This window comes from Equus asinus, chromosome 23 (genome assembly GCF_041296235.1).
Source record: "Equus asinus isolate D_3611 breed Donkey chromosome 23, EquAss-T2T_v2, whole genome shotgun sequence".
Taxonomy (NCBI): domain Eukaryota; kingdom Metazoa; phylum Chordata; class Mammalia; order Perissodactyla; family Equidae; genus Equus; species Equus asinus.
In genome coordinates, this window is record NC_091812.1 from 26,449,543 (window position 1) to 26,474,234 (window position 24,692).

The window sequence follows — 24,692 nt, forward strand, 5'->3', positions numbered from 1 at the left end:
TAGACTAATAAGACAGGCTAGGAAGAAAGACCTGGCCATCTGCTTCCGAAAACACTGGCCACGAAAACCCTGTGAATAGCAGCAGAGCATTGTCTGATACAGCGCTGGAAGGTGAGAGGATGGCGCAAAAAGACTTGACAAGGTTCCGCTCTGCTGTACACAGGGGTGCTAGGAGTCAGCATTGACTCCATGGCACTAACAACAAAAATGCAGATATGGCAGAAAATTGTGTGGGCCACTGGATTTGGGGAAACTCTGCTGCATATCATGCACCTCTCTATATGTATATGTATATGTTCTCTCTTTATTTTCTTCCTCTTTTCAGCCAAACTCTCCTCCCCACTCCTCCTGAAAAATAACATTGGTGAGTTAAACTAGTCAGTCTGCTTGTGGTGTGGACAGCAGGTGGGTAGATTGGGGTTAAGGTTCTTATTTTATTTGGCGTCCATGAATTCTGCTCTCTATCTGGTGTGGCCTTCATCTTTTATCCCTCTGAGAGGTTCCCATTGTCTACGTGATTGAAGCGTAAAGTGATGCCTTCAGCATTGTGGCTTCTCTGATTCTCCTCTAATTACTGGGGAAAGGGTAGCCGGTTTATGAGCTCAGCTTCTGAGGCTCTTTATTGACATTAAAATTGGCTCTGATCTATGAAAGTGGACATTTTCCAAGGCGTTTCCCCATTCCTGAGAGCTCCATGGAGATCATATTTGCGGGAAGCAAATGCATAAAGTAATTAGCAGATGGGTAGACCAACCTGTCTGTAGTGGACACTCAGGCTCTTAACCTAATAGCTTGTCAGCCTGGTTGGCAGTTCCTGCTTCTCTGGGGATAGTTAGCACAGCCGACTGTTGCTGAGCCTGGTAAAAAGTTAAATTATATTTGTGTTTACACTTATTCTAACAGCAAAGGTGTGGGTTAATGTCCCCCCTCGCCCTTTGACTGAAGAGATTCGTGTAGGGTGTGTAGAGGATGTAATTTCTAACACAAATGGAAGTAGTTCTAGGACGTAGCACAATCAGCTTAACTTTTCGAGCTTTGAAGGATGTGAGGAGCGTTAGTTATCTGAAGCAAGGATGAAGTCATCTTCTATTCTTTCCTTTACTAGGTACTTAAGCCTAACCAGAGAATTTGGTTTTTAGAGTCTCAGTGGGTCAAATTAAATCACACTGAACTTTAAACTTGAGCTGGGTTGCTTCGCCCAGCCACCCTGAATGCTAAGTAGAAATGGTGGTTCCCAAAGTTCAAGGGGCTTTGAGGGACATGGGGAAAGCCCCCTGCCCTGCCTCCACACTCCTTGAAATGACCAGCTCCTTTCTTTTGAGGCTTCTGGTGTCCAGTTTAATCTCAAATCCCTGAGCTGTGGGTTAAGGTGGAATAGATTCTGATGGGGTGGGTGATAGGAGGTGGGAGGAGAGCACCTTGGAACCTCCCCAAGAGTTCATGTCTAGTCCAGAAGTAGGTAGAAGGTTCCAGAGAAGAGAAGGGGGACCATGAAGAAAGACTCATTTTACCTTCTTTATGGACTTACCTAAGGCAAGTCTGAGCCTGATATACTGTATGAAGTGCCTAGCTGTTTTCTGTACTTAAGAAAAAGGAATGATGGAAGACTTTAGATACATTCATGTGAACAACCCGTGATCATGAAATCTGAACACCAATGCAAAGGAGGTTTTAGGTCCTTAATTGTTTGATGTCTAGGCACAGAGCTTCTTTTAAATATTTTGTATCTCCTTGCCCCCTGGGCCCAATAGCAGTGTTTGTGACTGCCTTTCATTGTCTTCCTCCAAGACATCATTTCTTCTTCCCCAGCTCCTTCCTCCTGGCTCTTTCCACCCCTTCCTTATTCCTGTGTCGCAGGAAATGCCACTGAAACAGAAACACCTGCCAAAGGACTCCTAAATGCATTATTTATAGTAAGAGAAGAGGAGCTTAGTGATTTGATTGCTACATATGCTTTCATTTAGGGAAGAAATTTTCACCTCCTGGGAGCACTGCAAATAAATATAAAATAAATAGGCATCTCTGCCATTAGCCCTGTTAGAGAATACATAAACATTTATTTCCCTTGGGGGTAAAGTCAAGCCTCAAAAAGAATAAATATAATAAGGTTCATTTCCTTTTTGTACCCAACCACAAGTAGGTATCAGCTGTTATACCTTGCATGTGAAAACAGATAGAGATGCTTCATTGTGCCGGCACACATCTGCTCACCACTTTTCCTGCAGTTCCGTTTCTGTTCTTCAACTAGCTTCAGCTAAGTGGTGTCTTTGAGTCTTGTAACAGCCTCAGGATTAGACCCCAAGGGAATACAAAACCGTATTCTATTGTACTTTCCAATGCATTCTTCCTTGAAGTGAAGCAAACTTGCTTGCTGTTCCCTCCCTCCAGTGCCTTTGTGGGAACATTCTCATGACCTGGAATATCCTCTTACTCTTCTCTAAGCCAGATCTTCCTTCTGGCAGATTCCACCTTGGATTTTCTGTTCTTCTTTTTGCGTTAATCCTTACCTCGGAGGGAGAGAGCACTGTCTGTTTGCACTGCCTCCAAGTGTAATGTATTGCTTACTGTATATATTATACATGAGCCCCTTTCGTGTGTCTGTGCATGGTCCACACACAGAGCCTAGTATACTGTAAAAAGCACAGGACCAGGAACGAGAAATCCCCAAGTCTTTGTGTTCGCGGCCCTGGCCTTTGTCTCTGTTTCTCTGGGTTTATCTTAAGGATAATTTCTTCCGTGCCAGTCACACAGGTTTGTGGTAGAACTCAGTTCGCTAAAGTGGGTTAAAATGTGCTTTGTAATCTGTACCTCGTGTGAAATATGTGTTTGTAGTGTGAGTTTTCTAAAGTCAGAACCAGTGTCTTACACAGCAGAGCTGTATCATATGCACAGTTCGCATGTGGCAGGCTCCGCTGACAGCCAGTGCCTCCTCCGCAGCAAAGCCTTCGCCTCCATTGCTCCAGGGGAGGGAAGGCCGCAGCTGAAATGCTAATAGAGACAAAAGAAATTATTTTTTGGCTTTAAGTTTCCAAGAACTCAGCTCCTAGTAGTATAAGGGTAATTTGACAGTAATTTTAGGAATTTTCACAGGTAATTTTGACCATATGTAATTTTTACATTCAGTGTAGACTTTACAACCAGACCCCCTTGCATTTGCATTCTGTTTCAAAGTAGTTCCAATTACCGAGCCCAGTGCTGAGTGGATGCTCAAGAAATATTGAGTAATATATAATATATCAAGAATTTATAAGACTTTGACAAACAAGTAATAGCATTTGCCCTTCAGGAAATTTTGGATACTCACGCTCCCTATTATTTGATTTGGAGGAACTACTAAAATGCATTCCTTATTAGCCCTGGAATAAAAGGAAACTTTAACTTCAGTATGCGTGAGATGATAATTTAGGACATAGCAGTGTTTTGTCCAAACTTGCAGTCTTCACTCTTGCCCCTTGCATATGGCCGTTTGTACACACACACACCCTGGAGGAAGTCCAATGTTGCTTAGATGATCAGAAAATCGCAAGTTGTTCTATAGGAGAACTTTTTCTGTTGTGGCAGCTGGTTTGCAAGGTTAAAGAACCATTTGTCCACTCAGGTAGTAAAATTCTGCAGTTCTATTATAGAGCAGAAGAGAGCGGCATTTTTACAGTGCACTTTGGACAACTGACGCAGCTTTGTCACTCCATCTGGGAACTGATCATGGAGTCAGAACTTGGGAGCAAAGCACGGTGAGGGTATGCAGGGAGGAAGCCACCAAGAACCAACATTTGAATATCTTGCCTTTGAAGAAAACACTAAAAGGGATCAAAAAAGCCCACTGCATTGAATCTTCTGAGGTTTCATAACAAATCTCCCCCAACATACCCCCCCCCCCGCAAAAAAAACCCCAAAACCCTGATTGTGCTTTAGCGAAGCAGGGAGAAATTTAAGGCAGTGTGGGTATTTTAAAAATAATTTTTCTGGGCGCCGGCCCCGTGGCCGAGTGGTTAAGTTCACGCCCTCCGCTTTGGGAGCCCCAGTTTTCACCATTTCGGATCCTGGGTGCAAACGTGGCACCGCTTGTCAGGCCATTCTGAGGTAGCGTCCCGCATAGCAGAACTAGAAGGACCTATGACTAGAATATATAACTATGTACTGGGGGGCTTTGGGGAGAAGAAAAAAAAAGAGGAAGATTGGCAAGAGATGTTAGTTCAGGGCCAATCCTTACCAAATAAATAAATAAAATAAAAAATAATTTTTCTGAGCTCTACATTTAACCCATCTCATCTGAACAGACCGCTGGGCTGGCTCCTCTCATCCCTGGTACCCCAAGCTTAATCCTGGGAGTGAGTAGTGCTTGTGATTTGGGAAGACTATAGGGCTGGATAAAGGGCTGAAATTCTCTTCTGAGGAACCCAGAGGGCTGTGCCTTCAGAAAATAGAATGATAGCACAAGAAAAAAGAAAAGGAATTGTCTTTTGTTGATTAATTTTTAGTTCTTTAACTACCATTTGTAACCTATAATATGCTATCTGTTGTAGGGAGAGTCAAACCTAAGCTTTTAAAATTAAAAAAAAAAAATTAACTTTGAAATATAATTTACGTTCATGCCCATTTGTAATATACAACTTGAGGTGTTAGGAGTTGCTAAAGACTATGCCATTGGTGGGTAAAAAGCTAGCCCGCAAAAAGGCACCAGTTGTTGTCTTGCGTTTCAAACATCCATTTCAAACTGCTTCCTCTGACCATGTTTATCTGTAACAAATGTGTTTATCAATATCACACAGCTGAAACACCCCCAAAGGAAACTATTCAAAGATTTCCTGTTAGCTGATTAAGCTCTCATAGCCTTCTTGACCCAGAAGATCGTTTTTTATCCTCATTTTAAAAACTGTCATATCAGCATAATCCTTTCAGGAGCTATTGAAAAGAACCCCGTGATGAGGGGAAGCAGTCATTATCCTGTTCTAGCTGTTTCTGATTGCAGGTGATTCAGAGTTCTCCAAGACTAAGTCCTACTATCAAGACCCTGCTTAGAAGAGACTATCTCTATATAATATGGATACATAAATTATAAGTTTTTGACACACCCATCATCCATCTGTCTGTCTACCTACCTACCTGATTAAAAATTCTAAATATTTTCAGTGTTCTCTGTGGCTTACATGGTCAGAAGAGCCCAGTGGCAAAGGGGGATCTTGTGTCAGACCCTGAGTGATGGGGAGTGGGGAGGGCATTCCAGGAAGGGAGTGGGTTTGAGCATAGACAGGGCAGTAAGGTCCATTCAGAGGAGAGTGCAATCACAGCCCTGTTGCGGGGTAGTAGTTCATAAAATTATATGCTTAGGAAGTGGCCAAATTAGGGAGCATTTTATAGGCTGCACGGTGAAGTTTGGATTTTATCCTAGAAGCATTTGAGAGCAGTTATGAATTTTTCAGCAAGGCAGTGATGTCATTAAAGTAGTATTTAAGAAGATTTAACTTCTGTCTTATTCTCTACATTTATTTGTAGCAAATATGCTTGTTTACCAATTCAGGTAACTAAATTATCCCAAGAGGGAGTAATTCAAAATTCTCCATAAGCTGATTACATTTATTTAGCCTTCTTGATCCATTTGATTATGTTCCTATACATCCAGTCTTCTTTTATAAATATTTTACATGTCCCCAACATGCTGTGATAAACACAGGGAACCGTGAACTATTAATTTTGTCATTCTTCCTCCGATGTTTTCTCCTGAAGCACATAGGATTGGGGTTTGTTATTCCCACTGTGGAAGAAAACAATTTAACATTGAAGAGTAGACAATAGGATTTTCTGATTTCATTTAATCAGGCTTGTCCTACAAATTATACAACTAAATTTCCTCTCCTGAATGTCAATTCTTTGTGTTTTTTCCTGTCAAAATGATGATAGAATGAATGCTTAGATGATTAGTAGTTTATTTAGAAATAAAATTTTATGTCAGTAAATACTGACAAAGACAGTGGGGAGACAGTTGAAAGTAATATTGTTCATTAAATGAAATATATGGCTAGGTCAGTAAATACAGCTTGTCTCCTGGTATTTAGAATTGTATATTTAAAGCTGATTTTGGGAAATATCATCATTTAAAAAGAAACTTAATAAACTTGTTTCCTCATTAAAAGTGAGTCTGTTAATCAAACTATGCCACAAATCATTAAGTATCCTCTCATTCATAATTCATAATGTTTGGTCTATTCCATTGAGGGTTGACTTTGTGTTTGAAAAGCATTATTGCAGATGGAAAAAATACATGACTGTCAACATTGAACTTCAAAAACATTTGGTTTGGGTGGAGTGGGTTACTTTGAAAAGCATAACCATAGAACTCTCCTGAGATTGAATTGGTTTAGTAATATAATTTGCTGCTATTTCTATTGCCAAGTAATATACGTAGTATTATATATTCATATTCAATATGCTAGGATATATGCTTACAAAGATGAAAGTATATCATAATATATGCTAATGCTTCTTATTGCATCTGTGACAATAGAAGAGGTCAGGGTATGGGTAACTTACAACTATTGACTACCCTTAAGCAAAAGTGGCTCTATCAAGGTTTGAAAGGGCTGATATTTATGCTTGAGGGCTGGTAGATTTTACATAGATTTATACTGCAAGGCTAAATTATTGGTCCAGGTTGACAAGTGTGCCCTAGCCTACTTGAATCTTTCTAAAGGGGCTTAATGATAATGGGATGTTTGAAAGGCTTTATATTTATTCCTTCCTGGCTTTTAGACCTGTCTCTAGTCCTCTTCCTTAATACTGTATTTAGGAATAATCCAGATTGAATGAGCCAGTTTTCAATGGCATACAACTTTAGTTCATAGAAAAGAATGTAGTTAAGAATCAGAATTATTTTCCTGAACGCGTGCTCTTGCATGTGGTGTTTCCACATCCAGTTGTCACTCTTCTTGCGGTTCACAAAGGAAGACTGCCTTTGTCTTCCTGAAGGCCACCTAGAGATAGATTTGCACCATGGGCTTGAGCCTAAGGGTGCTCTCCTTCTGCTTGATATTTCTCCTCTTGCACACTTTGGGGTTTGTTTCAGAAGAGTATATAATCTTAATATATGATGATTTGACTGTAACATTTTAAATCAGTCATTTGATTAGGAATGTTTTATTAAGACCCTACCATATCTAGGGCACAGTTCTGGTCCTTATTGGGGCTTCTTTCTTTCTTTCTTTCTTTGTACTCGGCCTTGATCCAAAAAGGATTTTAGATGGTTTACAAGGAGTAAAATAACATAAATTGGAAGTAGTTTAGAAAAGGAAAATAATATTTGTGATGCAAGGAATTTTGGAATCTGGTGCTGGCTTCTATGGAATTTTCAGTTTAGTTGAGGGAATACAAATGAATAGTTAAACCAACAAAAAAAGTCCTTACATGTTGAGGGGTCAGGTGAGTGGCACAGCCAGTGCTATCTAAGTGTAGAGTTCCTAGGGAGCTAGGATGCTCAGGCAAGGGTTTACAGAAGACGTGGGATTTGAGCTGGGTCTTGAAATGGGGCTTGGGGAGGATGGTAAAGGCCCATGTCTGCATAGGAGAGATAGAAAGGATGTTTGGAATGCGTTCTGACGTATCCAAGGAGCTCTGCTTTCAACTGGCATGCTCTTCAAGCTCAATAACTCCCTGTCTGAAAATCTAATATAGAGGACGTCTTTTAATTCTCAGTTTAAGATGCAAAGCATAAATGTATTTCCTTAAAAACAATGTATTAATTAACTTTAGAAAAAATAAATTCTAGACTACTACTATCTTTCAGTAAGAGACAACTTTATGTGTTCATAAAAGTTTTTATTTTAATTTAGATAAAATATTGACTAAATTTTAGATCAGCTAATTTCTCAGCTTATATTAATTTTTAACTCAAGATAGTGATGCTTAATTTACATTTTAAGAACTACTCAGTTTTCATCTTTATATTTCTTTTATAACTCATTGCTGTATGCAATTATGAAGTTACTGTGTGAAATTTCTAGAGAGGTGTTACTGATCGGATTATTTTGTCCATTGATCTTGTTGGTATATACAACTGATGATTGGATCATAGGCTCATCCCTAGCAGTCAGTAAAGATTGACAAGATACCACAACTAGCCATTTTGGCTGTGTGATCTGGTTTTATTTTTGTTGTTGCTTTTAATCACTGTCCAACTTTGTTTTACCAGCTAGTGGTAAATAATTATCATAAAGCGTGGTTGTTCCCTCTCCTTCCAGGAATATTAGAATCAAACACAATTGTCTGTGTTCCCATTGAACCTCATGTAAAGTTCTGATACAGCAATTTTAACAGTTCGATATATGTTACTGTTGTAAACAGCAAGCGCTTCAAGGGTAGGGATAGGTGTCTTCATCATCATTTTATTCTCAGCCCCTGAAATAGTACCTGGCACAGAGTGAATCTTCAATAACTGTTGACTGACCGAATGAATTAATGAGCATTGCTAAGGCTGGTTATAATCAATGTGACTCAACTCTTTATTATCATTTTGTAGCACTTTCCGATTCAGTATTTCATAGACTCATAGAACACAAGAGCTGGAATGCTTATTAAACGTGATCTGATTCCCGTTATTATGGATAGAAAAAAGCTGAGATCCAGAGAAAAAAGTGACTTGCCAAAGGACACAGAGCCAGTGACTGGCAGAGGAGAGCCTAGAACTCTGGGTGCCTTGTGGTCAGACCTTGTTCCCATGACACTCCTTTCGCTGCCCGCTGACTACTCAGCCATCTCTCCCCAACAGTTAAATGTCTTACATGGTCAGTAATTCTGCTTTCTACACGTACTGCTCCAAAGGACTTTACTCCTTGGTATTTACAGTGTCTAATTGGGTTACCCTGAAATAACATTTTTCTGACCAAGGCTGACATCTAATACAGCCAGAAAGTTCATGAAGTTCCAGGCTACAGACTGTATGAAGCAAATAGCTTTCTTACTATCTAAGTTTAATAACTTCACAAAAATGCGTAGGTAAGAATGAGAGAAGGACTCTTTTATTCTCGTAATATTATAAATTACATGCAGTTACTTGAAATGATACTGGGAAAAAGTGTGTGCCAGGTGTCATCATTTTGAATTGACTTGTACTGACTCTTGACTTATTGGTTGACCTCAGTGGCCTTTCATGTAGGGAAGGAAATGTGGAATGGCAAAGTGAGCTGTTTGTTAAGAGAAATAATAGATTACTGACAAAGGTAGAGGAATCATGCATTTAAATAAGTTTGGCTTAATTTGGAGCTCAGAGTGAAAAGGTATTAATTTTCTTTTAGCAGGAAAAAGCCAAATGATAAGGTGGGATTATATACTCTGGGTTCCAATAGGAACCCAATATGTGCCCAATAGGGGCCCAATTGAATGGGTAGAGTAGGGTTTCTTTATAAAGAGGCTAGGAGCCACCAAGGAGAGACAGTGATCTGGGCCTGAAAGGAGAATGAGTAGTTACCAGAATCTGAAGAGAGTGTGTTAGTTTCTTACCGCTGCTACAACAAATTACCAAAAACTCAGTGGCTTAAAACAACACAAGATCAGAAGTCTGAAATGGATGTAAAAGCCAAAATCAGTGTCAGCAGGGCTGCTTTCCTCGCTGGAGGCTTGAGGGGAGAATCTGTCTTTTCACCTTTTCCAGCTTCTAGAGGTCTCCTGCGTTCCCTGGCTTGTAGCCACCTTCCTCCATCTTCACAGCCAGCAGCAACGCATCAAGTCCTCGCAGGGCATCACTCTGTCCTCTTCTGCCTGCCTTGTGCGCTTTTAAGGACCCTTGTGATTACATTGGGTCCACCCAGATAATCTGAAGGTCAGCTGATTAGCAACTTTAATTTCATTTGTAACCTTAATTTCCTTTTGCCATGTAAGGTAACATATTCACAGGTTCTGGGGAGTGGGACGTAGATGTCTTTTGGGGAGCCGTTCGTTATTCTTCCTACTATAGGGAGTGAGAGGTGTGTAGAGTATGTTACCTTCAGCGGAGCCATGAAGTTCAGTTGGGAACACTTCCAGCCTGTGGTAGCCTCTTGCGGAAGGAACCAGGGAAATAAATGTTCTGCCTTCCAGTCTCCTACCAGGGCTCCCCATTGGCTGAACCTACTTGAAAGCCAGAGGAGGCAGGGGCACTGTTGATGCAGTGTAGTCGGTCCAGGGAACGGGGGCAGAGAAGGAGGGACCAGGAAAGGCAAACTGAAGCTGTCCCACACAGGAACTCTAGGCATCCTAGGTCTTGACTTCCAGAGGACTGTTTGTCTTGGTATAGTTTCTTGAGCAGTCAGTTCTAATGAGGTGCCCATCTTGAAGGCTAGAAGCTAGAATAGGAGAAGCTGTATTATTTAGTATCACGTTTCAGCCTGCGTTTATTTCCCTTTTATCCTCAAGTATTTAGTAAAGTCTTTAACTGTTTCCACTTTTGTTAGCTACATGCTGTTAATTAAGAACAGGTTTAAGTGTGTTCACTTAGGCACCAGTGTTAGTGGAAGTTCCCTGCCACCCTCATGTCACTCCAGCCTATTGACAACATTAATTGGTGAGGCCTTTCAGGGTACTTTCTCTCCCTTCAAACTCCAGGAGCATCAAAGCACAGGTTCCTTGATGGAGCCCTGTTGCATGTGGGGAAGGATAATTCTTCCTTGGGGAGGACTATCCAGCATTTTACAGAACCTTTAAAATTCCTGGTCCCCACTCACTCAATGCCAGTAGTGTCCCACAGTCATTGTAGCCACTAAAATACCCCATGGGAGCAGTCAGCCTCCATAGAGGACCACTGGCAGTGGAAAGGGTAGTCTGTAGAGTCAAACCAACCTCCCCAGTCTTGGGCATATTACTTACCTTCTCCTAAAGTTAGTTTCTCCATCTATAAATCAAGAGTAATAATATCTGCTTCCCCAGCTCACTGGCAGCGTTAGTGACAATATATGCTAAGTGCCTCCCGGGCATTGTTTGGCAAGGAAACCAGTGAGAGAGGTGGGCTCCCTGAGCATCAGGGTTGAGACCGAACAGGGAAACCAGACGCTAGCCAGGCTCCATTTGCTCCCTCGCCTAGCTGGCCTGCAGGTGCCCCAGGGGCCCTGGGCTATGCTGAGAAATGGCAGTTCTGCTCCAGGGCAACCTTGATGTGAAATCTCAGCCTGGGGATATTTTATGGTTTTTGTTAAATGTAGAAGGATAGAAAGTCAGCCTCCTTTGAACATTTTTGCATGAACCGCACTTAACTTAATCATTCCTTTCTTGGCCTCCCTAATATAGAGGATAAATTATAGATGTCTGTCTGCGCATTTATTTAGGGATTTTTTCTTTGCTCAACCAGTTAGATGTTTTTACATACATACTTTACTAAATCCAGCATTGAAAGTTATAATTTTGTGAGCTCACAAGTGGCTTGCTGAGGTGGACGAGAGCTGCCCTCTTTTAAGACCCAGAATAGCTGCCAGGTAGGTTCACGCCGTTACTCTTCATCCTGCACAGTTGGCCCCATACTGCGTTCTCTGTGTCAGGGCCAGTCTAACAGTACTTTAAAATAGAATTTTAAAATCTTGCCTTCCATTGACAAAGTGCTATTATGCAGTCTGTCTAAATGTATAAACACGTGAACATCCAGAATGGAGCTAATTTTCTTGAACTTTGGATCGTATAACTCTGGAATTTATGGTTGCCAAGGCTGAGAGTAGATATCTTTATGTTAAAAAGCAACCATTGCTTCTTTAAAGCAAAGATTGCTAAATTACACAAATGGAGGTGATTTTTTAATTGTTTTCAGGTTTTATTCTAGTGGCTTAATAAACTTGATATGCTTTTTATTATACACAGTATAGCCAAACAGATAAATGGATCAAAGTGTGGGGTTGATTTACTGAAATTATTAAGTTTACCATTATTTCACATCTACTTTCTTCTGTAGTGAAAAGAAAACAAACCAAAGCATTAAAGGAATGAATAGGATCATTCTTCTGAATATATGGTAAGGATATACCTTTCGTAGCTCTTCGTTCCTACGTTTCATTTTGTTATTCATCAGCAGTATGTGAAGTGTCACACTTGTGTTACAGAATAGTAATCTCAATAAGAGAGGCCTTGTGTTCAGCGGGGACTGGAGAAAACTACTTCTGGGAGTTAGCGTTTAAGCAGGTGTGGGCACTCACACAGGTGATGTGAAATTAGGGAGTCGGCACGGGGAGGCCGTCTCGGGGAGCAAGAGGCAGGATTCTGTTACTATGATTGGTGTGTCGGCAAAGGAGCAAAACCAGTCCAAGAAGCTGAGATTTATAGCTGATGTGAGGGGACCCGAGGGTAGAGAGGGAAAGATGGTAATAGAAACAGGAAAATCAGGAGGTGGTTAAGGGAAGGAGTTAATTGACCTGAGGTGCACACAACCCTCGTCAGGTCAGAGGAGTAAAAACGCTCGCAGGCTATTTCAGAGCAGGTTCAGGAGCTTTGAAGAGGGAGTAGGCTGGGCAAACGAGGCTTGGACACGAGCTGCACACAGATGATGGCTGCAGCTCAAGAATGGCCAAGGTGGTCAAGGGTGGAGAGAAAAATAGTGGGTTAGGCATGGAGTTCTGGAGGAATCATTGCACATGGGGGTCAGTCAGAAGAGAAGTGGCCAGGGAGAGAAAGGAGACATGGCTAGAGAAGTTGGCAAGAACCAGCTAGCAATTTCAAGATGGAAGAACTGACTGATGGTGTCAAATGTTACAGTGGAGAATGAAAACTGAGACAGGCCAAAAGTAAGCCTTTGGAGACCTGAAAGGGCCATGTCAGCCGCCCATTGAGAGCAGAAGATTGATTGAAGAGGGGATTAGGGAATAGTGAGAGGTGAAGACACCAGTCCTTGGTCTGGTGGGGAAATGTGATAGCGATCACTCCAAGTGCCTGAGGGGGCCTGATTTATAGCAGCATAACAGCGTACCTTCTTTGATTCGCTCATTACTGTGGATTTAGAGCAATGGTCCTTACCCAAAGTCTTAGATCTCCCTTGTGTGCCACTTGCCAGAATGGGGGTGAGCAGAGAGTACAATTGTGAAAAGCAGGAAGGGTAGATTCCTGCTCATAGGTTCAAAGGTAAGACTGTAATGGAAGTGCCACAACTTTCTGACTTGGCACTTGCTCTCATCCACGGGCTCTTTGTAAATCAGAGGCTGGAACAAACAGAGCTGACAGCTCTGTTTTAAAAAAGCTTTTGGGGAGTTTGTGAGGAAATAAAAAGAAGCCTAATGCTATGTGAAACATGTAACCTAAATTCAGAACTGACAAAGAGGAGCCTTTGTTGCCTTCTCACCATGCTTTACCTATAAATTGTTTTTTCATTAAGTTAAATAGCAGAAAATAAAATGGCCTTTTACAGAGAGTATACAGGTCTTTGCTTTTATTATTAACAGGCGTTAACATTCAGGGCAGGAGTTTAGGTGGATCCGTCCCTTCCTCCCTCCCTTGACAGCCTTTGGGTTGGAAAACAGTGTGTACTACAGAGGAGCTGGATCCCTGCAGGTCACACAGAGATCTAGAGAAGTGTGATACTGTTAAAAATGGTATTTTAGGGAGCGCTGCACAACTGATCTCACAAAGCCAAGAGATGTAGGGCAAGTTCTAGATGTCTTTTGAAAGTGATTGAATTTTGCAACAGAGAATGCCATGTTTGGTAAAGAAAAGGGCCTGAGGTAGCAAGATGCTAATGCCAACAGTGATGAAGAGAACCCAGCCAATTCCATGTTTGGGTTTTCCACCCCTCTTGGACCTGGATGGGTCTGAATTTCACTCTCTTGCCTTGCCTGGCTGTCCTGCTTAAATTCTCAGCTTTTCTGTGGTTTGAGAAGTGGCAGTCATCATATTACCAAGAAGATCAGCTCTCTATTTTCCATGATGATGGAAGGGAGGGCTTAGCGACATGGGAATTTGGAAGAGGTGTGGATCCAATGGTGCGCGTACCTCTTGATGCCATAGGTTATTTTCACCCTTTTCACAAAATTCCCTTTCAACTAAACGAATATTTAAAAGAACTGCTAGTAAGAGGTCATATTTAACTCCCCTATTTATTTCATGTTACTGGTTTTCAAGGTAAAATAATGAAAAAGTAACAAAGACTTAATTGATACACAGCCTGACTAGTCCAGGAATAATTTTCAATTGCCTGCTGAGCAAACCCAGTTAGAAAGTACTCACAGTGTATATCATAAAAACAGTTTAAAGTAATCATATAAATAAGTCTCCTTAATTTTGGTAGGTTTTGTCCTTTGCCTTCTGTCATAATCATGTTGAAAGAATTTAATTTGTGTTTCTAAAGTAATCTTAGTTCTCCATCAGAAAATAATCACTTGGATGTTACATGCTGTCAGGTGTAAAATATGTGTGTATGAAATACTGATGTTTATTTACTCCAGAAAAAATCTTAGTTTCCAGTTTATTAGAAGATTGAGCTGATCTATTTAATTACTTGTTAGTAATAGTTTATATACATACATATATATATATCCTTCCTTCCTATATATATATATATTTCTAAATCCCCCAATCCTTTCTATGCAACATACCAATCATTTGGATATAAAATGTTTAGCTCCCCTGCTCTGGGCTATTGTACTTGGCTTTCATAGGGAGAAGCTGAGTCTGAAGTCACAAGATTCGGAGCCTAGACACCTCTTCAGTTCCTCTAGAATTGGAGGTTCACTATAGGGTAAACCATATCCATAAATCATAGCCTCTGCTGACACCAGCCACAGAATGAAAATACATGCATGAGCCCAGAAATTCCTTTCATTGAAAAGTTGATACTACCCATGCCAAAATATAAAGCAAATATAAATGAAATTTAGGTTATTTATTCATTCAACAAATAGTTGGTAAGCAAAACCCGTGAGCCAAGCCCTGTGCCAGGAATTTAGCTACAGCTTGTATTATTTTTGCATTTCTTTTACTAGAAAGTTTACTGTCTGTATGTTTTGACCAGAGCATGTATTAAATATTGGAACTGAATTAAATGTTTTTTGTGTTTAATGCAGTCATAAAGTATCAACAGATGCTTCTGATTGATTCACCTTCTTTTCACTTCTCATATTATCGTCAGTCATGACATTTCTAGCAAACGAGCAGAGGGCTTTTCTTTAGAGTTCCTTTCATTGCATTTTTTTGGGTTGCTAGTAGAACTAACTTTCACCAGGAAATTAAAACTCAGCATCTTTGCCCTTAACTGTTTTAACAGATTAACATTACCAGTCATGGCATTTGATGACTTGCTGTAGATAATCATATTTGTTTCTGCATGTTTAATTATGGGATTTTTATACCAATGATAGACATGTTTTATCTTTTCATACAAAATAGACCTCATTTCAGCCAACAAAGAGGAAAAAAAACAGATGAGATAATGAGCTAGTTTTACAGGTCTATCAAGCATTTTCAAAATATAAGCTTGGAAAATCATTCTTAGGGGGCTGTGGTTTAACACATAGCTTCCAGGGGCTGGCCCGGTGGCATAGTGGTTAAGTTCACATGTTCCAACTTTGGCATCCTGGGATTCGCCGGTTCAGATCCTGGGTGCGGACATCGCACCACTTGTCAAGCCATATTGTGGCAGGCGTCCCACATATAAAGTAGAGGAAGATGGGCATGGATGTTAGCTCAGGGCCAGTCTTCCTCAGCAAAAAGAGGAGGATTGGCAGCAGATGTTAGCTCAGGGCTAATCTTCCTCAAAAAATAAAAAACAAATTAAAAAAAATAAAACATAGCTTCCATCTCCAGCCAAGAAGCCACAGAAATTTTAGTTTGCTTTTATCAATTTTTATTTTTTATGAAAGGGTACTTTTTACAAAAAAACTATTTGTTAGTCTTTGCCGAGATTCTCTGTGCTTCCTTTAGTTTATTTCCTCTGTAATTACTTTTGCTTTCTTAATCCTCGTTTTTCCTGCTTCCGCCTCTTTCATTATACCAATTTTCATATTCTTGTTTCCTTCCTTATTTCTGAATATATCTCTGAAACGTACTTCAGAGACATTTCTTTACTAAGATGTTATCTGACCATTGTTAGGATACAAGTGCATGTAATTAGGCTGGGACAGGGGCACGATGGTACTTTCATATTATGTCATTGAAGTCATTTCTGGGACGAGAGGCAGTAACCAGTACGCTATTTGCAGACCTTTATCAAATACTCTCTTTTCCTATTTTTGAAGTACCCATTTCCCAGAAAGACTGTTTATTTGTTCTGTGAAAACGTGGAGGTTTTTTTTAATTCAATTAAACGAAACTCTTATCTTGCACGCAAAGCATTGAATTTCTAGGTGAGCAAATCTTACATGTTGTAATTATACTCTCTTTATAGAAAAGCAGAATCGATACTGTTATCCTGCTTACCATGCCAACCTGTAAATTACACTGTCTGCACCTGTGTCCCTATAGACTCTGGTAGGCGCAGGGCTCCCAACAGAGCTCGTGTTGCACGATCGCACTGGTTTAGTAGAGAGAGAGGGGAAAAATGCTTGCCGTGGCCTCATCTCCTTAAAAGGCATTCAGACATTTGTTCATGAATGAGTAGAGCAGTCCAGGGCAGAGAAAATAGGACGTCTTCACATCTTGCTGGTTTGTTTCTGGCTTTAGGGGCCATTTAAAAAGAAGGAGTAAGCAGGAACAAACCAAAGCTGAAGGTGTGAATGAACAGAGAACTCCCCAGGCATGCATATCACCGCCACTTAACCTGTGTTCAGTCTAGACCACGAGGAATCTTCCCTGATTTGATTTCTTGTGAACGTCTCCTGATAATTTCCACAGCAAGTATTGAAATCGGTGACATGATTCCTAAGAAGTAAGTGGGGGCCAGCGGTTGCGTTACATCTAACCTCAAAGTTGATCAATTCTTATTTCTCATGAGACAGTGTTCATTAGCCATTGCATCTTTAATAATCTTTTAAATACATTCATCTCTGGGCTAAAAGTGTTTAAAAAACAAACATCTAAACTCAGTACTTTTCCAGAAGCTAACTCAACGATCCCCTATACTGCGTTCTGTGGGTCTCCATTTTAGAACTTTAAAAATATATAGTCTGTAAGGGAGACATGTGACCCCTATGAAAGTGGCTCTGTATTTGGGTTGTAGGATAAAAATCAGAAAGAGACTTTTCCAATTTAGTATGAAAAATAGTTTGAACCCCCAACTCATTTTTTCCCTTAGCAATGACTTGTGATTATCATATCAACAGATTTCAGCAGGCACTGTCCTCTAGCCTAGAGGCGCTCCAAAATTCATTTAGGTGGTTTATGTAATAGTGGAAAGATTCTTAGAAATGGGACAGAGTGGATATAAGGTAATTGCTTTTCCCTAATGAAATAGTGCCTCTGTGAAATTACGACAAAAAAACCTAAGATCCTAAATTGAAGTTTAATGGAATAATAGGACACGCAGGAGGAGCCGGTGTGTGCTGCTCTCTATTAGACCAAGCGTGTCTGTGTCTGTGGCTTGTGCGTATCATAGGTTTATTTCTCTAACTGCCAATTGATCAAGATTTCTCAGGGTTTGACGCAAAAGCTAGAATTACTGTGGCTCTGCTGATCTGTCTGTACTGTCAGAAAGACTGTCAAGTTCTCGGTCAAGAGAATGGTTTCCATGATTAGCTTTCCTGGGAAATGGTTTTGAAAATAAGATGTTATGATCACCATTACCAAAGTCAGGATTGCTCTTCATTCAGTAGTATAAGTAATAGTCCTAATTAACCTTCCTAACCATTAGCCTTGTGCTAGGCCCTGTTAATGTTATTAATGTACATCGTTTCTTGTAATTCCCCTAATATCCCTTTGAGATAACTGCTCCTGTTCTCATTTTCCGATGAGAAATTAAGAAGTTTAAAATATGCTCAAAGAGGCCCACAGTAGTGTAACTCCGGCTCAGATCTGACTCGACTGCTACTGACAAGCACTCTTTACTTTTCTGGGTGGGAGACCATGAGCAGGTAAGTGCCGTGTAGTGTAGTCTTCTAAAATTTTCTTCCTATTGGCATAGTTTGGTTGATAACAATTCCTACCACTTTTGTCTCTCTCTTTTCCTTTTCTAAAATACCATCAATGTTTATTAAAAGAGAAAAGGGGAAATATATGGCCTACTGGAAAGTCTTTTCTCCGTCTGTGCGTGCTTGAAGATATATGCTAAAAGCACCACAGCTGTGAGAGCCTTGACACTTACTGCCAGGGTGTAAATTCTTCCATCTGATTTCGTCTCAGTTTCCCCCCTGGTAAAATGGAGATAAAATCGCCTCTGCCTTGCTCTCGAAGTACTAATGGGGAATTGATGTCAAGTTCTTTCTGCTCCTTAGAGAAAGTGTAATTGTAAATGCAAGTCCGGGGATATAATTGCAAATATAAAACTGTGAGGTTTCCTCATGAGATAATGAGATAGCTGAGCAGCCTACACAAGGTGCTGTTTTAAAGGACAATGGAGAAGAGTGAGAGAAAGCACTGTGCTGTGGGTCTTCCCATAGCCCCAGAATTGAGCAGCAGGGCTTTCTGGAGATGAAATATACATACCTGGAAGACGGGTGTAAATTCACGTGGCATTGAAGGACGGGAAGAGCCAACTGTTTAAATCCTGCTGTGGTGGAGGGCGTGAGAGCCGGGAGCAGCACATCCTGTGCAGTGGGCATGCGGCTCCTGGGCCTTGGCAGGGCAGAGCAGGTTGGCAGACCGTGGTTGCTATGGTTATTCTGTCCATGCACAGTTGCACTCCATCCCCTTTCCTCATCACTCTGCCAAAGCCCTGTGCCCGAGCTCTGAGTCCAGGCAAAGGAGGCACTGTCCTAAGTGGGTGAATTGGTCAGGTGGCACAGTAGACACTGGGAATCTGTTGAAATGAGGGCGGGGCAGAATGGAGTGTTTTTTCTCTGTGTATACAAACTAGAGCATTCTTCTAGTGAGAGGAAGAAACTGTCCAGTTACCCGAAAGTGTGGACCTTACCTGACCACTTTGGTGCAGGTAAACCAGCCCTGCCCCCTTTTGATGTTCTGGCTCTTTCCCCTTTCGTGCTCTTTTTCACAAAGTGTGAACTCCTGATTCTTTGTCAGCAGTAGAGTCCCATTACAAATAATCTTCAGCAAAATCTCCTTTTCCATATCCTATTGACTCTGGCACCTGCTCTGTTTACCTAAGCACTCAGTTGATAAGAACAGGAATCTTTGCTGATTTTCACCCAGAGCTGGAAGAGAAAGTCTCCATAAGCCAAAGAAAATAACCTTCCTCTGAAACAATACATCGAAGGGGAGGTGCCAGCTCAGTTTGTATAATGGTGTGCATTGTATAAGGCTGAAAACTGATGGCATGGAAAGGAAGGGGGTCTTTGTGGCAAGTGGAAGTAGGGCAGCAACAAGGCAAGTGGGCAGAGCAAGCTTCCCACTGTCAGCTGCTCCCAGCATTTGTAATAACCTCTGGAGTGGGACAGGACTGGAAGGGGGGTTATCAAGTAGGAGACTGATGGGAGAGACCACATGGGGACCCAGTTACTACAGCAGAGGTACTTAATAAAAGCTTGGAGATAGTAACAAAAGCGGAATGATTAGAACAGTGATGTTAAGATTGGCTTGATGTCATCTCCCTGTCTGTTTCACTGAATTTGGGTCCTTTTCAACGACCTATATAAGGACAAGAATGACCTCAGAGCGTCTGCCTTCTATCTACCTTCTCTCTACCTTCAAGGGAAGCACAGATCTTATCTCCCCACACAAAAATACCCAGAATATCCAGGTAATGGCTTTATCATTGAACATTTAAAATTCTGTGGCGGGTAGGCTGGGGAGGGAGGCATGTCCTGCATAATAGGCATCCTGTTTGGAGGGAGGTTTATTACAGACACTTTCTGTTGACCATAGAGAAAAAGTGGATCTTTTATCTGAAAACCTGGGTCTCTGAATCTGTGACTCTCAGATTTTAGGCAAGCCATATAACTTCGCTGCTCTTTCCCCACCTTAGAAATGTCCTTGTTGGGCGAAGTAAATATAAATATATATGTGTGCTTTCCCAAACACAGGTTTGCTTGGGAAGAAGGGATATGAAATTTCACATACCTGTGAAGGTCTAGAAAAGAGTGACATCTTCTGTTTTTTTTCAGTATATGTTAATTGATCATTTACAAGGTGCTAAGCACTTTATTTAGGAGCTGCAGAGGGAGAAAAGAAAAGTGGTGATCTTTGTTCCTAGGGCACTCCTAGACCCTGTGTGAGACAGACGGGGATGGAGGTGCACATTTGCTGTGGGGGGTAAGGAGACAGGAGACTGCCTGGGAATGGGCGTGGATGGGTGGGTCAGGAAAGGCTTCAGAGAACAGAAGTGTTGGAATTGAGTTTTGAAGGACAAGTAGCAGTTTTTAAGGATGGACCAAGGGTGTGCAGGGCAAGGAGAACCTCAAGAGAGAAGGCATGGCAGTATGAATGGCCTTGCCAGTTTTGGGGAACTGAAAGGAGGTCTGCTTGGCTAAAATTAGAGGTGTAGAGTGGGAGGTGAGGAGACCAGGATGTTCTGTGGGGTTCATGTTGGAAATGCTTTGTCCTGTAGAAGGTGGGACCAGGTTTCGAGTGGGGGATTTTATGTAGGCGAGTGATGTGATTGGGTTTGTGTTCACAAGAAATCATCCAATAGCAGTGTGGAGAAAGGATTTCAAAGAGAGCTTCCTGAATGCGGGGAGACAAGTATAGGAGCTATTGCTGTGGTCCCAGTGGGAGAGAGTGAGGTCCAGACCCAGGGCAGTGGAAGTGGAGGTGGGGACGAGACAAACAGCATGAGCAATGGGCAAGAAGTTGATCAAATAATATTTAGTGATTAATTGAAAAGTGAGGGATTCAGGAGGCAGGGAGAAGCCAAGGTTGTTTAGAGTTTCTGGCTGAGGTGACTAGGTAAATGGGGCACCATTAACTCTGACAGATAGACAAGAGGAAGACCAGCTTTGGGGGTTTGGAGGACACGGATGAGGGGTGTGTTTGGGACTCGTTGGAATAGAAGGTGCCTACAGACATCGGTGGAGTGCCTAGCAGACATTTAGAAGTAGTACTGGCCTGGGACTCAGGTGGAAAGCCAGCTGGCAAGGTAAGGTGCTGCTGGTGTTATAGAAAATGGAGAATGTGGTATCAGAAAATCTCAGAAGAACACACTTTCAGACAGAGTGGTCAGTATTATCAAATACTGAATACAAGACAAGTAAGAAAAGAATGGAAAAGGGCCCACTAGATTTGATCATCTTGACCAGCGCAGTTTCAATGGAGCGGTGGAGGTGGAAGGAAAATTACCGCAGTGGGGAACCCAGGGACAGGGGACAGGTTAAAAAGCTGGTATGGACGTCCATTTTAATTTAGTTTGGCTGAGAGAAGAAACAGAAAGAGCAAAGGGATCCAGGGGGTCAGGGTTAAACCGAGGCTTCATTTTTACACTCCACATGGCTACTAATTGAACTCCTCACCCCACCCCAATATCGAGGCTTGGCCCCAAGTAGGAATAGTTCACCACTATGAAGCATATAAAAATCTTTGATAAAAGTCTATTCATTATTTCTAAATAATTCTATTTTTTTTAAATAGTTTTAGGATGCTTGCTTTGAGTGTCACGTTTTAATTCACCCATCCCTGCAGTGCGATGTTATGTTCCTCTCTGGAAAGCCCTTGGGAGTCATAAGTCATCCTGTTCTACAGTTAAATCAGTGATGTCTTTGGTGTCGGCTCGAGTCAGGAGGGTGCTATCCTGTGACTCATGTGTTCTCATTCATGGCGTGTTGAGCAATGCACTTGGTACGAGTACCTAATAAGCCTGCTGAGGATGTTGTCACTGAGCTCAAATTTTCCTCAATGGGGCTGGATTCCTGTCACCACACATTCTTCTTCATGCCACACTCTGAGGCACTTCTCAATGAAACCTTTGTCCTTTTTCCTTTATTATGTCTAGAATGGTGTGTTTTCTAACATATCGTTGCATTTTGCTGCCGAGTATTTCTCTCTGGTTCTGGGATTTTTAATGTTACCGGTGTTCTTTCCTTTTTCTTTTTCCCCAAGAAAGAACTCCTTGGACGGTCTGTTGTCTCTGGCGCCCCTCTAGACTGTCTTAAGAGGGGCCAGAAGCCATCCCCAGTGCATCTTATGATGCAGAGGTTGGCTCTGATGAGAGGCCAGTGCCCCATCCCTCAGAATGGCAAAGGCTCGGCTCTCTGGATAGACCACTCCTTGTTCCCCCGACACTAATTAATTGTCATCTCAGAAGGCAATGAAACCGATTGTTCCGGCATCACCCTGGCCAAGCCAGCTCTGGAAGAGGTACTGAGCTGCCAGCTCTTCTGCAATTGGCCAGGAATCTGTATCTCAGCAGTCTGTCGGGGCACACAAGCCAGTTTGGGGTTTGATTTGCTGCCTCAGAGATGCCAGCAATGGAGCTGCTTGTTAAGAGAGTTGCACTGTAAGACTCTAGTGAAATAACTTGAAGATCTGTGAGAGTGGTTGGAATTCAGACACGCCAAAGTGTGGGATTTGCTTGGGAAACGGAAGCTATCCTATTCAAGTGGGCCTGAGTTCCTTTGCCACTTAGCACGTCATTGAGCTTATAATCTTTATTCTTTTATTTACTTTGAACCTAAATGAGGAGGAAGAATGTGATGTTAATATATGGGAAAGTTATGTGGAAGACATTTCTGGAGAAAGAAATGTGATTAGACTTTTGGCAGTGGCTTCACAACGGCCTTAAGGAGAAAGGGGCAGGTGGAGACAGTAAAGCAGAGACTCACTTGCCTGATTTGCGTTAGGCTCTGCATAGCTGGTACTCAGATCCAGGACATGCAACTTGACTATGTTGCCTAACACGTAAAGTGACATGGGTTTGAAGGACCACAAGCTGAAATGGGCAAACCTTTACTAGGCTCAGGGCTGCTGCTAGCATGGGGAGAGCCTTTGTGCCAATGAAAAAAGGCATCCACTTACAAAATGGGGCTTCCTCCTGGCTGAACAGGCACACAGTTTCTGAGCAGAACGATGGCAGGGTTTCAGGCCCCAGGCTGACCCCACTATGTGCACCTTCGCACAAGGCATCAAACGCACAACCATAATTGGAGGACCTAGGTGGGCATCTGTCTTAACAAAGGGCTAATTCACACAGATTTGCAACCAGTGGACCAGAATCTTTGTCTCCCCACTCACTTCATTCCCAACCTTTTAAAAACAAAGAGGTTTGTCTGTTAAAGACTTGTAAGTGCCCCACCTTCACTGTATCCTTAAGGACCTCGATTTTTTAAGCCATTTTTCTCTCCCTGAAAATTATGCTGCCCACCCTTCCTTTCTGATATGTGCTGTAGCAAATGGTAAGGCAGCCGTATGCCCACAGGACGTGGTCTTTAAAGGAGTCATTTCCTCTTCCCTCTCCTCTGGGCCGTTCCCGGCGTGTTTTTCGTGGCACTGGCAACAGGAAGGCGCATTGAATAGCCACGCTGAAAAGGCACTTTGTTGTTTATGTTATTACTGTGGGTTTGTCTCTGCCTAATAATTAGCGTTTCCGGCTTTCTGAATTTATTTGCCAAAATATTTGCAGGGCTTTCGTGAACAAATAAGGGATGTTTCTAGACATAACTGACCACTGCCTTGTGGGCTGAGCAAACTCTTGGCGGTCTGAGTTTTGGGGGATGGATTTGCTCAGGGAAAGACTACCCTAGTAAGGGAAAAACCTCCTAAATCACCAGCCAGCAGTGGTGGTATCTCAGCGACCGCAGCTCCAGGCTGGTTGAAGAAGTCCAGTGTTCCTTGCAGGACTGGGTCAGTCATTGCCAAGGATTGGCGAATCTGTGGGTTGTTACGGCAAAAAGCCCGGTCTGAGTTCCATCAAAGTTCCTGTGCCTCAGTTTCCTCATCTATAACATATGATAATACTGTTTGCCTAGTCTGGCTCGCAAAATTGTGGTCGAGGGGCGCATGAAAGAAAATGTAAGCAACAGTGTTTTGCTAACTCTAAAGCATTATAAAAATTTTATTTCCATTAGGCTCTAGGGATGCTTTTGTTCACGGGAGGGTTAGCCGAAGAGAGAACCTTATTCACTATATTTAGGTTAAAAGGGACATGGGCTTTCCTCTCAGCTGCATTTTCTCACAGCAAGGAGAAAATAGGACCATCCACAGTCCAGCCATCTCCCTGCTCCCTGGATGACGTACCTGGCCCTTCTAACTAGTTCTCTGTGTGCCTCATACTTTGGAAGAAGCCTTCTGGGCCTGCCTGGGGTCACCCAGGCCTCTTTTGACCCACTGCACACCTGTCAGGATCTTGCCCCTTCACTCGTCTTTTTTTCTGTCATAATCAACCTCTCTCAACCAGCTTGTGCTTCTGGCTGGGCAAAAACAACTCACATGCCTGCAGGTCCTCAGGTAAATTCAGTGAGCGGAGTGGCAGGGTGAGAAGGACTGACAGATCGTCAGACCAGAGAGTCATGTCCCTTGGAAGGGGCGGCTGCCACCTGCTTTCAGGCAGCCCTTGCCTTGTGGAATTGTGGGCCTGGACTTGCCACACATCTCCTGATTTTTCAAGAGAAGGCAGAAATCAAGATTTCTGTGGGAAATTTCTCCATTTTTAGTATTAGGACCTATTTCAATATTTTTAATAACTTCATGCAAATCAACAGAGTGTGGCCAAACACATTTGTGAGCTGTGTTTCGCCAGCAGACTTCTAGCTTGGTCTTCCGTAGGTCTTTAGCACATTGTGATGTGTGCC

The 24,692-nt window shown here is 42.1% G+C and overlaps 1 protein-coding gene and 1 long non-coding RNA gene across 2 annotated transcripts in view; one reads left to right on the forward strand and one right to left on the reverse strand.

Moving 5' to 3' along the window:
- Positions 1 to 24,692, forward strand: part of GNAQ (G protein subunit alpha q) — a 299,634-nt gene that overhangs the window by 149,606 nt on the left and 125,336 nt on the right. The window lies entirely within an intron of this gene.
- LOC139041731 (uncharacterized) lies at positions 8,987 to 18,735 on the reverse strand. Its single transcript, XR_011497492.1, has 2 exons — positions 18,505 to 18,735; positions 8,987 to 10,310 (listed from the first exon to the last, which is right to left on the reverse strand). It is a non-coding gene; the product is annotated as an uncharacterized lncRNA (long non-coding RNA).